We start from the raw sequence: 16016 nt of genomic DNA, 5'->3' as shown, positions 1-16016 counted from the left end.
GAGCAGCCACCCCGAGCGTCAGGGTGCAGCCTAGAACCCTGTCTGACTGACACAAGATTTCTTTTGTTTTCTAGTGAGTGCTGAGCATACTACTTCAAAGAACTCCCTGCTTGGGGCAGCTGACGCAAAAGGGTGCGTGAGGAAAGGCCACTCTGTAAGAGTCTGGCGCCATAGTATAGCGAGCGGCTGGAAACTGTGTAAAAGCCCTGGGGCTGTGGCAGCGGAGAATGATGGTGATGAAATGTAAATGTACATTGTAAATATAAGCTAGTTCGGCAAGTGTAGTGAGGCAGCTGATGTAGTGTATTGAAAGTAAGGGATGTGCATTGCACTTTATCGGAGGTGAAATTTGAAGAGTTGTGTAATGTTGTGTCGGAAGTGTATTTTTGAGGTACAGGGCTGTGTGCTGAGCAGCAGGTGCAAGTGCAGAAGTGAAAGAACTGTGTGCGGGCTGTTATGAGAGAGGAAAAGGGGGTTGGTGCGCCTTGTTCGCAAGATCCGAGCGCGTTGTGTACTTGTGAAATTTAGAGTGCTGCCTCGAGCAAATTGTGGCATTGTGCAGACGTAGTGGAAAAAGGCCGTTGTTCCTTCGAGCCGGAATTGAACCAGCGACCTAAGGATGTCAGTGTTTTGATTTTCCTCTACAGTCCTCCGCTCTACCAGCTGAGCTATCGAAGGGGCAGGAGTTGTGGCACATGCAGCTGATTTAGTGCCATGCACTTTTGGCCACTCAGGGCCTTGTGCGCCTATTGATGGCGCAGCACTGTGGCACCGTGAGCCGCCAGCTGCTCCCCGCAGCTTGTGCGAGTAGTGTAATGGATAAGGCTTCCGTCTGTGGATCGCAAGCTGATAGCGTGCACTCCTTCCTGGCTGGCAGATTTATGCAAACTTTGCATTATGACTCGGGACACCAGGCAAGCTGACTTACTTGGGCGCGCCACCTTTGGCGTCGCTTTCTCAAGTCCCTTCTCAGCGCAGTAGGCACTCTCATTATCTGAAAGTCCTGACTTGGCAATGCCAAGTGACGCACACCACGATAAGCATCAACTGCTGCGAGAGGAACTTCAACGCGGTGAAAGCCGCACTTTGGTCTGTCCGAATTTTGCTGGTCTTCCGGTGCGAGGAGCTGTCGACGACCGAGCGTTGCCGATTGGCACATTCCAAGGTCCAGGACTATGTCCCGAGGGACGCACTGAAGCTTGGCAGGTGTCCCTCCTAGTTGACCTGCGGCCTGCAAGGAAATCCTGCTTCCGGTTGGCCGCCTGCGAGAACATATTCAATGCTTTGCTCCAGTCAGCATGTCTGAGCACCAGCAGGCGAGCAGCTGCAGGACCGCAAGCCAGAAAAATGATGAAAGAAGCCGAAAAGAGCTGGAGCTGACGGAAGGCAAGCGAAGTGAGCGGAAACTAGCAACCGCCACCAGTGTGAAGGAGCAGCCGAGAAGCCCGTGTGACTGACAGGAGGCTTCTTTTTCTTCCAAGGAAGTACTGAGTGTTTGGAAGAGTTACTGCTCCACGGAGCTGCTTGTACGCACCACAGAATGTCGCACGTGAAATGCTGGCAAGTACAGTGAGGCACCTCTTGTCGTGTAATGAGAGAAACTGATCTGTACTGCACTTGATGTCATGTCAAATTTCAACTGTTATGTAATGTATGCTTGCAAATTTTATCAAAAAAGTCTCTTTTTGGAAAGAAAAAGCAACGGTCTGCTGGCGCACAGAAGCAGCTGCACATGTGAAACAGCTGTGTGCAGGGTGTTTTCAGAGAGCAAAGGAGACATTCTGCGCATTGGCGACAACATGTTCCTTCAAAGCAACCTGTCAAGTTAAGAGCACTGGCTTCGGCTAATTGCTGCTTACTCCAAAATGGCAGCTGCACCTTTGAGCTGGAATTGCGGCAGAAACCTAAGGGTAACCTTGCTTTGCATGCTCGTGTACTTCACCACTGTTCAAGCTCAAGCATGGAAGGGAAGCAGTGAAGGTGATTCTCTTTCCTGATTGATCACCAAGCGACTCTGACCATTCCCACCCGTGGAGCTGCAAACACCGCAGCTGTGCAGACTGTGAGCTGCAAGTGCAAATGTGCCTTTGGGGCCAGTGGCGCAATGGATAACGTGTCTGACTACGTATCAGAAGATTGTAGGTTCGACTCCTACCTGGCTCGTGCTGTTTTTGTACAAACTATGCATTGTGACTTTCTGCGCTTGCGAGCTGGCCGTGCTGCCTGATTCCTTGCAGGGCAAGTGCCTTCATAGCGGCGTAGGCATTTTTCACTCTCAAAATGCGAAGCTCCTCAATGCAATCCGCACTCAAAGTATGCAATGCTGCAAAGCCTTTTCTTTTCCCCTTCACTCAACTCAGCTTTCCAAGGTGGAAAAGTCAAGAAGCCTTGCTTGCCACAGCACAAGAAAGGATATGAAGCCTTTTCAGCACTTTGTGGCTGAGCAGGTGCAACCAATTGGGAGAAGAAGAGCCGGCGCCACTGTTGAGTGCCAAGAACTGGCCGAGCGGAGCGGAGCGAAGAAAGAAGTGGAGAATGCAGGCATCGATCCCGCTACCTCTCGCATGCAAAGCGAGCGCTCTACCACTTGAGCTAATTCCCCAGTGTTGTTGGGGTTGTTAGCCTAGCTTGTTTGGCAGGAGCTCCTCAGCACCACCCTCAACTTGGTCCGTGAGCAGCAGGGAAATCCTGCTTCGGCTTGGCCGGCTGCCTCAAGGCATTCAATGCTTTGCTCCAATCAGCATGTGCGAGCACCAGCAGGCGAGCAGCTGCAGGACCGAAAGCCACAATAACCATGGACGAAGCCAAAAAGAGCCGGAGCTTGCGCAAGGCAAGCCAGCTGAGCGGAAACGAGCAGCCACCCCGAGCGTCAGGGTGCAGCCTAGAACCCTGTCTGACTGACACAAGATTTCTTTTGTTTTCTAGTGAGTGCTGAGCATACTACTTCAAAGAACTCCCTGCTTGGGGCAGCTGACGCAAAAGGGTGCGTGAGGAAAGGCCACTCTGTAAGAGTCTGGCGCCATAGTATAGCGAGCGGCTGGAAACTGTGTAAAAGCCCTGGGGCTGTGGCAGCGGAGAATGATGGTGATGAAATGTAAATGTACATTGTAAATATAAGCTAGTTCGGCAAGTGTAGTGAGGCAGCTGATGTAGTGTATTGAAAGTAAGGGATGTGCATTGCACTTTATCGGAGGTGAAATTTGAAGAGTTGTGTAATGTTGTGTCGGAAGTGTATTTTTGAGGTACAGGGCTGTGTGCTGAGCAGCAGGTGCAAGTGCAGAAGTGAAAGAACTGTGTGCGGGCTGTTATGAGAGAGGAAAAGGGGGTTGGTGCGCCTTGTTCGCAAGATCCGAGCGCGTTGTGTACTTGTGAAATTTAGAGTGCTGCCTCGAGCAAATTGTGGCATTGTGCAGACGTAGTGGAAAAAGGCCGTTGTTCCTTCGAGCCGGAATTGAACCAGCGACCTAAGGATGTCAGTGTTTTGATTTTCCTCTACAGTCCTCCGCTCTACCAGCTGAGCTATCGAAGGGGCAGGAGTTGTGGCACATGCAGCTGATTTAGTGCCATGCACTTTTGGCCACTCAGGGCCTTGTGCGCCTATTGATGGCGCAGCACTGTGGCACCGTGAGCCGCCAGCTGCTCCCCGCAGCTTGTGCGAGTAGTGTAATGGATAAGGCTTCCGTCTGTGGATCGCAAGCTGATAGCGTGCACTCCTTCCTGGCTGGCAGATTTATGCAAACTTTGCATTATGACTCGGGACACCAGGCAAGCTGACTTACTTGGGCGCGCCACCTTTGGCGTCGCTTTCTCAAGTCCCTTCTCAGCGCAGTAGGCACTCTCATTATCTGAAAGTCCTGACTTGGCAATGCCAAGTGACGCACACCACGATAAGCATCAACTGCTGCGAGAGGAACTTCAACGCGGTGAAAGCCGCACTTTGGTCTGTCCGAATTTTGCTGGTCTTCCGGTGCGAGGAGCTGTCGACGACCGAGCGTTGCCGATTGGCACATTCCAAGGTCCAGGACTATGTCCCGAGGGACGCACTGAAGCTTGGCAGGTGTCCCTCCTAGTTGACCTGCGGCCTGCAAGGAAATCCTGCTTCCGGTTGGCCGCCTGCGAGAACATATTCAATGCTTTGCTCCAGTCAGCATGTCTGAGCACCAGCAGGCGAGCAGCTGCAGGACCGCAAGCCAGAAAAATGATGAAAGAAGCCGAAAAGAGCTGGAGCTGACGGAAGGCAAGCGAAGTGAGCGGAAACTAGCAACCGCCACCAGTGTGAAGGAGCAGCCGAGAAGCCTGTGTGACTGACAGGAGGCTTCTTTTTCTTCCAAGGAAGTACTGAGTGTTTGGAAGAGTTACTGCTCCACGGAGCTGCTTGTACGCACCACAGAATGTCGCACGTGAAATGCTGGCAAGTACAGTGAGGCACCTCTTGTAGTGTAATGAGAGAAACTGATCTGTATTGCACTTGATGTCATGTCAAATTTCAACTGTTATGTAATGTATGCTTGCAAATGTTATCAAAAAAGTCTCTTTTTGGAAAGAAAAAGCAACGGTCTGCTGGCGCACAGAAGCAGCTGCACATGTGAAACAGCTGTGTGCAGGGTGTTTTCAGAGAGCAAAGGAGACATTCTGCGCATTGGCGACAACATGTTCCTTCAAAGCAACCTGTCAAGTTAAGAGCACTGGCTTCGGCTAATTGCTGCTTACTCCAAAATGGCAGCTGCACCTTTGAGCTGGAATTGCGGCAGAAACCTAAGGGTAACCTTGCTTTGCATGCTCGTGTACTTCACCACTGTTCAAGCTCAAGCATGGAAGGGAAGCAGTGAAGGTGATTCTCTTTGCTGATTGATCACCAAGCGACTCTGACCATTCCCACCCGTGGAGCTGCAAACACCGCAGCTGTGCAGACTGTGAGCTGCAAGTGCAAATGTGCCTTTGGGGCCAGTGGCGCAATGGATAACGTGTCTGACTACGGATCAGAAGATTGTAGGTTCGACTCCTACCTGGCTCGTGCTGTTTTTGTACAAACTATGCATTGTGACTTTCTGCGCTTGCGAGCTGGCCGTGCTGCCTGATTCCTTGCAGGGCAAGTGCCTTCATAGCGGCGTAGGCATTTTTCACTCTCAAAATGCGAAGCTCCTCAATGCAATCCGCACTCAAAGTATGCAATGCTGCAAAGCCTTTTCTTTTCCCCTTCACTCAACTCAGCTTTCCAAGGTGGAAAAGTCAAGAAGCCTTGCTTGCCACAGCACAAGAAAGGATATGAAGCCTTTTCAGCACTTTGTGGCTGAGCAGGTGCAACCAATTGGGAGAAGAAGAGCCGGCGCCACTGTTGAGTGCCAAGAACTGGCCGAGCGGAGCGGAGCGAAGAAAGAAGTGGAGAATGCAGGCATCGATCCCGCTACCTCTCGCATGCAAAGCGAGCGCTCTACCACTTGAGCTAATTCCCCAGTGTTGTTGGGGTTGTTAGCCTAGCTTGTTTGGCAGGAGCTCCTCAGCACCACCCTCAACTTGGTCCGTGAGCAGCAGGGAAATCCTGCTTCGGCTTGGCCGGCTGCCTCAAGGCATTCAATGCTTTGCTCCAATCAGCATGTGCGAGCACCAGCAGGCGAGCAGCTGCAGGACCGCAAGCCACAATAACCATGGACGAAGCCAAAAAGAGCCGGAGCTTGCGCAAGGCAAGCCAGCTGAGCAGAAACGAGCAGCCACCCCGAGCGTCAGGGTGCAGCCTAGAACCCTGTCTGACTGACACAAGATTTCTTTTGTTTTCTAGTGAGTGCTGAGCATACTACTTCAAAGAACTCCCTGCTTGGGGCAGCTGACGCAAAAGGGTGCGTGAGGAAAGGCCACTCTGTAAGAGTCTGGCGCCATAGTATAGCGAGCGGCTGGAAACTGTGTAAAAGCCCTGGGGCTGTGGCAGCGGAGAATGTTGGTGATGAAATGTAAATGTACATTGTAAATATAAGCTAGTTCGGCAAGTGTAGTGAGGCAGCTGATGTAGTGTATTGAAAGTAAGGGATGTGCATTGCACTTTATCGGAGGTGAAATTTGAAGAGTTGTGTAATGTTGTGTCGGAAGTGTATTTTTGAGGTACAGGGCTGTGTGCTGAGCAGCAGGTGCAAGTGCAGAAGTGAAAGAACTGTGTGCGGGCTGTTATGAGAGAGGAAAAGGGGGTTGGTGCGCCTTGTTCGCAAGATCCGAGCGCGTTGTGTACTTGTGAAATTTAGAGTGCTGCCTCGAGCAAATTGTGGCATTGTGCAGACGTAGTGGAAAAAGGCCGTTGTTCCTTCGAGCCGGAATTGAACCAGCGACCTAAGGATGTCAGTGTTTTGATTTTCCTCTACAGTCCTCCGCTCTACCAGCTGAGCTATTGAAGGGGCAGGAGTTGTGGCACATGCAGCTGATTTAGTGCCATGCACTTTTGGCCACTCAGGGCCTTGTGCGCCTATTGATGGCGCAGCACTGTGGCACCGTGAGCCGCCAGCTGCTCCCCGCAGCTTGTGCGAGTAGTGTAATGGATAAGGCTTCCGTCTGTGGATCGCAAGCTGATAGCGTGCACTCCTTCCTGGCTGGCAGATTTATGCAAACTTTGCATTATGACTCGGGACACCAGGCAAGCTGACTTACTTGGGCGCGCCACCTTTGGCGTCGCTTTCTCAAGTCCCTTCTCAGCGCAGTAGGCACTCTCATTATCTGAAAGTCCTGACTTGGCAATGCCAAGTGACGCACACCACGATAAGCATCAACTGCTGCGAGAGGAACTTCAACGCGGTGAAAGCCGCACTTTGGTCTGTCCGAATTTTGCTGGTCTTCCGGTGCGAGGAGCTGTCGACGACCGAGCGTTGCCGATTGGCACATTCCAAGGTCCAGGACTATGTCCCGAGGGACGCACTGAAGCTTGGCAGGTGTCCCTCCTAGTTGACCTGCGGCCTGCAAGGAAATCCTGCTTCCGGTTGGCCGCCTGCGAGAACATATTCAATGCTTTGCTCCAGTCAGCATGTCTGAGCACCAGCAGGTGAGCAGCTGCAGGACCGCAAGCCAGAAAAATGATGAAAGAAGCCGAAAAGAGCTGGAGCTGACGGAAGGCAAGCGAAGTGAGCGGAAACTAGCAACCGCCACCAGTGTGAAGGAGCAGCCGAGAAGCCCGTGTGACTGACAGGAGGCTTCTTTTTCTTCCAAGGAAGTACTGAGTGTTTGGAAGAGTTACTGCTCCACGGAGCTGCTTGTACGCACCACAGAATGTCGCACGTGAAATGCTGGCAAGTACAGTGAGGCACCTCTTGTAGTGTAATGAGAGAAACTGATCTGTATTGCACTTGATGTCATGTCAAATTTCAACTGTTATGTAATGTATGCTTGCAAATGTTATCAAAAAAGTCTCTTTTTGGAAAGAAAAAGCAACGGTCTGCTGGCGCACAGAAGCAGCTGCACATGTGAAACAGCTGTGTGCAGGGTGTTTTCAGAGAGCAAAGGAGACATTCTGCGCATTGGCGACAACATGTTCCTTCAAAGCAACCTGTCAAGTTAAGAGCACTGGCTTCGGCTAATTGCTGCTTACTCCAAAATGGCAGCTGCACCTTTGAGCTGGAATTGCGGCAGAAACCTAAGGGTAACCTTGCTTTGCATGCTCGTGTACTTCACCACTGTTCAAGCTCAAGCATGGAAGGGAAGCAGTGAAGGTGATTCTCTTTGCTGATTGATCACCAAGCGACTCTGACCATTCCCACCCGTGGAGCTGCAAACACCGCAGCTGTGCAGACTGTGAGCTGCAAGTGCAAATGTACCTTTGGGGCCAGTGGTGCAATGGATAACGTGTCTGACTACGGAACAGAAGATTGTAGGTTCGACTCCTACCTGGCTCGTGCTGTTTTTGTACAAACTATGCATTGTGACTTTCTGCGCTTGCGAGCTGGCCGTGCTGCCTGATTCCTTGCAGGGCAAGTGCCTTCATAGCGGCGTAGGCATTTTTCACTCTCAAAATGCGAAGCTCCTCAATGCAATCCGCACTCAAAGTATGCAATGCTGCAAAGCCTTTTCTTTTCCCCTTCACTCAACTCAGCTTTCCAAGGTGGAAAAGTCAAGAAGCCTTGCTTGCCACAGCACAAGAAAGGATATGAAGCCTTTTCAGCACTTTGTGGCTGAGCAGGTGCAACCAATTGGGAGAAGAAGAGCCGGCGCCACTGTTGAGTGCCAAGAACTGGCCGAGCGGAGCGGAGCTAAGAAAGAAGTGGAGAATGCAGGCATCGATCCCGCTACCTCTCGCATGCAAAGCGAGCGCTCTACCACTTGAGCTAATTCCCCAGCGTTGTTGGGGTTGTTAGCCTAGCTTGTTTGGCAGGAGCTCCTCAGCACCACCCTCAACTTGGTCCGTGAGCAGCAGGGAAATCCTGCTTCGGCTTGGCCGGCTGCCTCAAGGCATTCAATGCTTTGCTCCAATCAGCATGTGCGAGCACCAGCAGGCGAGCAGCTGCAGGACCGCAAGCCACAATAACCATGGACGAAGCCAAAAAGAGCCGGAGCTTGCGCAAGGCAAGCCAGCTGAGCGGAAACGAGCAGCCACCCCGAGCGTCAGGGTGCAGCCTAGAACCCTGTCTGACTGACACAAGATTTCTTTTGTTTTCTAGTGAGTGCTGAGCATACTACTTCAAAGAACTCCCTGCTTGGGGCAGCTGACGCAAAAGGGTGCGTGAGGAAAGGCCACTCTGTAAGAGTCTGGCGCCATAGTATAGCGAGCGGCTGGAAACTGTGTAAAAGCCCTGGGGCTGTGGCAGCGGAGAATGTTGGTGATGAAATGTAAATGTACATTGTAAATATAAGCTAGTTCGGCAAGTGTAGTGAGGCAGCTGATGTAGTGTATTGAAAGTAAGGGATGTGCATTGCACTTTATCGGAGGTGAAATTTGAAGAGTTGTGTAATGTTGTGTCGGAAGTGTATTTTTGAGGTACAGGGCTGTGTGCTGAGCAGCTGGTGCAAGTGCAGAAGTGAAAGAACTGTGTGCGGGCTGTTATGAGAGAGGAAAAGGGGGTTGGTGCGCCTTGTTCGCAAGATCCGAGCGCGTTGTGTACTTGTGAAATTTAGAGTGCTGCCTCGAGCAAATTGTGGCATTGTGCAGACGTAGTGGAAAAAGGCCGTTGTTCCTTCGAGCCGGAATTGAACCAGCGACCTAAGGATGTCAGTGTTTTGATTTTCCTCTACAGTCCTCCGCTCTACCAGCTGAGCTATCGAAGGGGCAGGAGTTGTGGCACATGCAGCTGATTTAGTGCCATGCACTTTTGGCCACTCAGGGCCTTGTGCGCCTATTGATGGCGCAGCACTGTGGCACCGTGAGCCGCCAGCTGCTCCCCGCAGCTTGTGCGAGTAGTGTAATGGATAAGGCTTCCGTCTGTGGATCGCAAGCTGATAGCGTGCACTCCTTCCTGGCTGGCAGATTTATGCAAACTTTGCATTATGACTCGGGACACCAGGCAAGCTGACTTACTTGGGCGCGCCACCTTTGGCGTCGCTTTCTCAAGTCCCTTCTCAGCGCAGTAGGCACTCTCATTATCTGAAAGTCCTGACTTGGCAATGCCAAGTGACGCACACCACGATAAGCATCAACTGCTGCGAGAGGAACTTCAACGCGGTGAAAGCCGCACTTTGGTCTGTCCGAATTTTGCTGGTCTTCCGGTGCGAGGAGCTGTCGACGACCGAGCGTTGCCGATTGGCACATTCCAAGGTCCAGGACTATGTCCCGAGGGACGCACTGAAGCTTGGCAGGTGTCCCTCCTAGTTGACCTGCGGCCTGCAAGGAAATCCTGCTTCCGGTTGGCCGCCTGCGAGAACATATTCAATGCTTTGCTCCAGTCAGCATGTCTGAGCACCAGCAGGCGAGCAGCTGCAGGACCGCAAGCCAGAAAAATGATGAAAGAAGCCGAAAAGAGCTGGAGCTGACGGAAGGCAAGCGAAGTGAGCGGAAACTAGCAACCGCCACCAGTGTGAAGGAGCAGCCGAGAAGCCTGTGTGACTGACAGGAGGCTTCTTTTTCTTCCAAGGAAGTACTGAGTGTTTGGAAGAGTTACTGCTCCACGGAGCTGCTTGTACGCACCACAGAATGTCGCACGTGAAATGCTGGCAAGTACAGTGAGGCACCTCTTGTAGTGTAATGAGAGAAACTGATCTGTATTGCACTTGATGTCATGTCAAATTTCAACTGTTATGTAATGTATGCTTGCAAATTTTATCAAAAAAGTCTCTTTTTGGAAAGAAAAAGCAACGGTCTGCTGGCGCACAGAAGCAGCTGCACATGTGAAACAGCTGTGTGCAGGGTGTTTTCAGAGAGCAAAGGAGACATTCTGCGCATTGGCGACAACATGTTCCTTCAAAGCAACCTGTCAAGTTAAGAGCACTGGCTTCGGCTAATTGCTGCTTACTCCAAAATGGCAGCTGCACCTTTGAGCTGGAATTGCGGCAGAAACCTAAGGATAACCTTGCTTTGCATGCTCGTGTACTTCACCACTGTTCAAGCTCAAGCATGGAAGGGAAGCAGTGAAGGTGATTCTCTTTGCTGATTGATCACCAAGCGACTCTGACCATTCCCACCCGTGGAGCTGCAAACACCGCAGCTGTGCAGACTGTGAGCTGTAAGTGCAAATGTACCTTTGGGGCCAGTGGTGCAATGGATAACGTGTCTGACTACGGAACAGAAGATTGTAGGTTCGACTCCTACCTGGCTTGTGCTGTTTTTGTACAAACTATGCATTGTGACTTTCTGCGCTTGCGAGCTGGCCGTGCTGCCTGATTCCTTGCAGGGCAAGTGCCTTCATAGCGGCGTAGGCATTTTTCACTCTCAAAATGCGAAGCTCCTCAATGCAATCCGCACTCAAAGTATGCAATGCTGCAAAGCCTTTTCTTTTCCCCTTCACTCAACTCAGCTTTCCAAGGTGGAAAAGTCAAGAAGCCTTGCTTGCCACAGCACAAGAAAGGATATGAAGCCTTTTCAGCACTTTGTGGCTGAGCAGGTGCAACCAATTGGGAGAAGAAGAGCCGGCGCCACTGTTGAGTGCCAAGAACTGGCCGAGCGGAGCGGAGCTAAGAAAGAAGTGGAGAATGCAGGCATCGATCCCGCTACCTCTCGCATGCAAAGCGAGCGCTCTACCACTTGAGCTAATTCCCCAGTGTTGTTGGGGTTGTTAGCCTAGCTTGTTTGGCAGGAGCTCCTCAGCACCACCCTCAACTTGGTCCGTGAGCAGCAGGGAAATCCTGCTTCGGCTTGGCCGGCTGCCTCAAGGCATTCAATGCTTTGCTCCAATCAGCATGTGCGAGCACCAGCAGGCGAGCAGCTGCAGGACCGCAAGCCACAATAACCATGGACGAAGCCAAAAAGAGCCGGAGCTTGCGCAAGGCAAGCCAGCTGAGCGGAAACGAGCAGCCACCCCGAGCGTCAGGGTGCAGCCTAGAACCCTGTCTGACTGACACAAGATTTCTTTTGTTTTCTAGTGAGTGCTGAGCATACTACTTCAAAGAACTCCCTGCTTGGGGCAGCTGACGCAAAAGGGTGCGTGAGGAAAGGCCACTCTGTAAGAGTCTGGCGCCATAGTATAGCGAGCGGCTGGAAACTGTGTAAAAGCCCTGGGGCTGTGGCAGCGGAGAATGTTGGTGATGAAATGTAAATGTACATTGTAAATATAAGCTAGTTCGGCAAGTGTAGTGAGGCAGCTGATGTAGTGTATTGAAAGTAAGGGATGTGCATTGCACTTTATCGGAGGTGAAATTTGAAGAGTTGTGTAATGTTGTGTCGGAAGTGTATTTTTGAGGTACAGGGCTGTGTGCTGAGCAGCTGGTGCAAGTGCAGAAGTGAAAGAACTGTGTGCGGGCTGTTATGAGAGAGGAAAAGGGGGTTGGTGCGCCTTGTTCGCAAGATCCGAGCGCGTTGTGTACTTGTGAAATTTAGAGTGCTGCCTCGAGCAAATTGTGGCATTGTGCAGACGTAGTGGAAAAAGGCCGTTGTTCCTTCGAGCCGGAATTGAACCAGCGACCTAAGGATGTCAGTGTTTTGATTTTCCTCTACAGTCCTCCGCTCTACCAGCTGAGCTATCGAAGGGGCAGGAGTTGTGGCACATGCAGCTGATTTAGTGCCATGCACTTTTGGCCACTCAGGGCCTTGTGCGCCTATTGATGGCGCAGCACTGTGGCACCGTGAGCCGCCAGCTGCTCCCCGCAGCTTGTGCGAGTAGTGTAATGGATAAGGCTTCCGTCTGTGGATCGCAAGCTGATAGCGTGCACTCCTTCCTGGCTGGCAGATTTATGCAAACTTTGCATTATGACTCGGGACACCAGGCAAGCTGACTTACTTGGGCGCGCCACCTTTGGCGTCGCTTTCTCAAGTCCCTTCTCAGCGCAGTAGGCACTCTCATTATCTGAAAGTCCTGACTTGGCAATGCCAAGTGACGCACACCACGATAAGCATCAACTGCTGCGAGAGGAACTTCAACGCGGTGAAAGCCGCACTTTGGTCTGTCCGAATTTTGCTGGTCTTCCGGTGCGAGGAGCTGTCGACGACCGAGCGTTGCCGATTGGCACATTCCAAGGTCCAGGACTATGTCCCGAGGGACGCACTGAAGCTTGGCAGGTGTCCCTCCTAGTTGACCTGCGGCCTGCAAGGAAATCCTGCTTCCGGTTGGCCGCCTGCGAGAACATATTCAATGCTTTGCTCCAGTCAGCATGTCTGAGCACCAGCAGGCGAGCAGCTGCAGGACCGCAAGCCAGGAAAATGATGAAAGAAGCCGAAAAGAGCTGGAGCTGACGGAAGGCAAGCGAAGTGAGCGGAAACTAGCAACCGCCACCAGTGTGAAGGAGCAGCCGAGAAGCCTGTGTGACTGACAGGAGGCTTCTTTTTCTTCCAAGGAAGTACTGAGTGTTTGGAAGAGTTACTGCTCCACGGAGCTGCTTGTACGCACCACAGAATGTCGCACGTGAAATGCTGGCAAGTACAGTGAGGCACCTCTTGTAGTGTAATGAGAGAAACTGATCTGTATTGCACTTGATGTCATGTCAAATTTCAACTGTTATGTAATGTATGCTTGCAAATTTTATCAAAAAAGTCTCTTTTTGGAAAGAAAAAGCAACGGTCTGCTGGCGCACAGAAGCAGCTGCACATGTGAAACAGCTGTGTGCAGGGTGTTTTCAGAGAGCAAAGGAGACATTCTGCGCATTGGCGACAACATGTTCCTTCAAAGCAACCTGTCAAGTTAAGAGCACTGGCTTCGGCTAATTGCTGCTTACTCCAAAATGGCAGCTGCACCTTTGAGCTGGAATTGCGGCAGAAACCTAAGGATAACCTTGCTTTGCATGCTCGTGTACTTCACCACTGTTCAAGCTCAAGCATGGAAGGGAAGCAGTGAAGGTGATTCTCTTTGCTGATTGATCACCAAGCGACTCTGACCATTCCCACCAGTGGAGCTGCAAACACCGCAGCTGTGCAGACTGTGAGCTGCAAGTGCAAATGTAGCTTTGGGGCCAGTGGCGCAATGGATAACGTGTCTGACTACGGATCAGAAGATTGTAGGTTCGACTCCTACCTGGCTCGTGCTGTTTTTGTACAAACTATGCATTGTGACTTTCTGCGCTTGCGAGCTGGCCGTGCTGCCTGATTCCTTGCAGGGCAAGTGCCTTCATAGCGGCGTAGGCATTTTTCACTCTCAAAATGCGAAGCTCCTCAATGCAATCCGCACTCAAAGTATGCAATGCTGCAAAGCCTTTTCTTTTCCCCTTCACTCAACTCAGCTTTCCAAGGTGGAAAAGTCAAGAAGCCTTGCTTGCCACAGCACAAGAAAGGATATGAAGCCTTTTCAGCACTTTGTGGCTGAGCAGGTGCAACCAATTGGGAGAAGAAGAGCCGGCGCCACTGTTGAGTGCCAAGAACTGGCCGAGCGGAGCTAAGAAAGAAGTGGAGAATGCAGGCATCGATCCCGCTACCTCTCGCATGCAAAGCGAGCGCTCTACCACGTGAGCTAATTCCCCAGTGTTGTTGGGGTTGTTAGCCTAGCTTGTTTGGCAGGAGCTCCTCAGCACCACCCTCAACTTGGTCCGTGAGCAGCAGGGAAATCCTGCTTCGGCTTGGCCGGCTGCCTCAAGGCATTCAATGCTTTGCTCCAATCAGCATGTGCGAGCACCAGCAGGCGAGCAGCTGCAGGACCGCAAGCCACAATAACCATGGACGAAGCCAAAAAGAGCCGGAGCTTGCGCAAGGCAAGCCAGCTGAGCGGAAACGAGCAGCCACCCCGAGCGTCAGGGTGCAGCCTAGAACCCTGTCTGACTGACACAAGATTTCTTTTGTTTTCTAGTGAGTGCTGAGCATACTACTTCAAAGAACTCCCTGCTTGGGGCAGCTGACGCAAAAGGGTGCGTGAGGAAAGGCCACTCTGTAAGAGTCTGGCGCCATAGTATAGCGAGCGGCTGGAAACTGTGTAAAAGCCCTGGGGCTGTGGCAGCGGAGAATGTTGGTGATGAAATGTAAATGTACATTGTAAATATAAGCTAGTTCGGCAAGTGTAGTGAGGCAGCTGATGTAGTGTATTGAAAGTAAGGGATGTGCATTGCACTTTATCGGAGGTGAAATTTGAAGAGTTGTGTAATGTTGTGTCGGAAGTGTATTTTTGAGGTACAGGGCTGTGTGCTGAGCAGCTGGTGCAAGTGCAGAAGTGAAAGAACTGTGTGCGGGCTGTTATGAGAGAGGAAAAGGGGGTTGGTGCGCCTTGTTCGCAAGATCCGAGCGCGTTGTGTACTTGTGAAATTTAGAGTGCTGCCTCGAGCAAATTGTGGCATTGTGCAGACGTAGTGGAAAAAGGCCGTTGTTCCTTCGAGCCGGAATTGAACCAGCGACCTAAGGATGTCAGTGTTTTGATTTTCCTCTACAGTCCTCCGCTCTACCAGCTGAGCTATCGAAGGGGCAGGAGTTGTGGCACATGCAGCTGATTTAGTGCCATGCACTTTTGGCCACTCAGGGCCTTGTGCGCCTATTGATGGCGCAGCACTGTGGCACCGTGAGCCGCCAGCTGCTCCCCGCAGCTTGTGCGAGTAGTGTAATGGATAAGGCTTCCGTCTGTGGATCGCAAGCTGACAGCGTGCACTCCTTCCTGGCTGGCAGATTTATGCAAACTTTGCATTATGACTCGGGACACCAGGCAAGCTGACTTACTTGGGCGCGCCACCTTTGGCGTCGCTTTCTCAAGTCCCTTCTCAGCGCAGTAGGCACTCTCATTATCTGAAAGTCCTGACTTGGCAATGCCAAGTGACGCACACCACGATAAGCATCAACTGCTGCGAGAGGAACTTCAACGCGGTGAAAGCCGCACTTTGGTCTGTCCGAATTTTGCTGGTCTTCCGGTGCGAGGAGCTGTCGACGACCGAGCGTTGCCGATTGGCACATTCCAAGGTCCAGGACTATGTCCCGAGGGACGCACTGAAGCTTGGCAGGTGTCCCTCCTAGTTGACCTGCGGCCTGCAAGGAAATCCTGCTTCCGGTTGGCCGCCTGCGAGAACATATTCAATGCTTTGCTCCAGTCAGCATGTCTGAGCACCAGCAGGCGAGCAGCTGCAGGACCGCAAGCCAGAAAAATGATGAAAGAAGCCGAAAAGAGCTGGAGCTGACGGAAGGCAAGCGAAGTGAGCGGAAACTAGCAACCGCCACCAGTGTGAAGGAGCAGCCGAGAAGCCTGTGTGACTGACAGGAGGCTTCTTTTTCTTCCAAGGAAGTACTGAGTGTTTGGAAGAGTTACTGCTCCACGGAGCTGCTTGTACGCACCACAGAATGTCGCACGTGAAATGCTGGCAAGTACAGTGAGGCACCTCTTGTAGTGTAATGAGAGAAACTGATCTGTATTGCACTTGATGTCATGTCAAATTTCAACTGTTATGTAATGTATGCTTGCAAATGTTATCAAAAAAGTCTCTTTTTGGAAAGAAAAAGCAACGGTCTGCTGGCGCACAGAAGCAGCTGCACATGTGAAACAGCTGTGTGCAGGGTGTTTTCAGAG

The 16016-nt window shown here is 51.6% G+C and overlaps 9 non-coding genes across 9 annotated transcripts; 3 read left to right on the top strand and 6 right to left on the bottom strand.

Annotated features, from left to right (window-relative positions):
• Positions 1-585: 585 nt before the first annotated feature.
• On the bottom strand, positions 586-678 carry trnay-gua (transfer RNA tyrosine (anticodon GUA)). Its single transcript has 2 exons — positions 642-678; positions 586-621 (listed from the first exon to the last, which is right to left on the bottom strand). It is a non-coding gene; the product is annotated as a tRNA-Tyr (tRNA).
• A 1412-nt stretch (positions 679-2090) lies between these two features.
• Positions 2091-2163, top strand: trnar-acg (transfer RNA arginine (anticodon ACG)). Its single transcript has one exon. It is a non-coding gene; the product is annotated as a tRNA-Arg (tRNA).
• A 1273-nt stretch (positions 2164-3436) lies between these two features.
• trnay-gua (transfer RNA tyrosine (anticodon GUA)) lies at positions 3437-3529 on the bottom strand. Its single transcript has 2 exons — positions 3493-3529; positions 3437-3472 (listed from the first exon to the last, which is right to left on the bottom strand). It is a non-coding gene; the product is annotated as a tRNA-Tyr (tRNA).
• A 1412-nt stretch (positions 3530-4941) lies between these two features.
• Positions 4942-5014, top strand: trnar-acg (transfer RNA arginine (anticodon ACG)). Its single transcript has one exon. It is a non-coding gene; the product is annotated as a tRNA-Arg (tRNA).
• Positions 5015-6287: 1273 nt separating this feature from the next.
• On the bottom strand, positions 6288-6380 carry trnay-gua (transfer RNA tyrosine (anticodon GUA)). Its single transcript has 2 exons — positions 6344-6380; positions 6288-6323 (listed from the first exon to the last, which is right to left on the bottom strand). It is a non-coding gene; the product is annotated as a tRNA-Tyr (tRNA).
• A 2758-nt stretch (positions 6381-9138) lies between these two features.
• Positions 9139-9231, bottom strand: trnay-gua (transfer RNA tyrosine (anticodon GUA)). Its single transcript has 2 exons — positions 9195-9231; positions 9139-9174 (listed from the first exon to the last, which is right to left on the bottom strand). It is a non-coding gene; the product is annotated as a tRNA-Tyr (tRNA).
• A 2758-nt stretch (positions 9232-11989) lies between these two features.
• On the bottom strand, positions 11990-12082 carry trnay-gua (transfer RNA tyrosine (anticodon GUA)). Its single transcript has 2 exons — positions 12046-12082; positions 11990-12025 (listed from the first exon to the last, which is right to left on the bottom strand). It is a non-coding gene; the product is annotated as a tRNA-Tyr (tRNA).
• Positions 12083-13494: 1412 nt separating this feature from the next.
• On the top strand, positions 13495-13567 carry trnar-acg (transfer RNA arginine (anticodon ACG)). Its single transcript has one exon. It is a non-coding gene; the product is annotated as a tRNA-Arg (tRNA).
• A 1268-nt stretch (positions 13568-14835) lies between these two features.
• On the bottom strand, positions 14836-14928 carry trnay-gua (transfer RNA tyrosine (anticodon GUA)). The gene is made up of 2 exons: positions 14892-14928; positions 14836-14871 (listed from the first exon to the last, which is right to left on the bottom strand). It is a non-coding gene; the product is annotated as a tRNA-Tyr (tRNA).
• Between the last annotated feature and the right edge of the window lie 1088 nt (positions 14929-16016).

This window comes from Heterodontus francisci, chromosome 5 (genome assembly GCF_036365525.1).
Source record: "Heterodontus francisci isolate sHetFra1 chromosome 5, sHetFra1.hap1, whole genome shotgun sequence".
Taxonomy (NCBI): Eukaryota; Metazoa; Chordata; class Chondrichthyes; order Heterodontiformes; family Heterodontidae; genus Heterodontus; species Heterodontus francisci.
The sequence above is the reverse complement of the archived record's forward strand: the minus strand, read 5'-3'. Positions and strand labels throughout refer to the sequence as shown.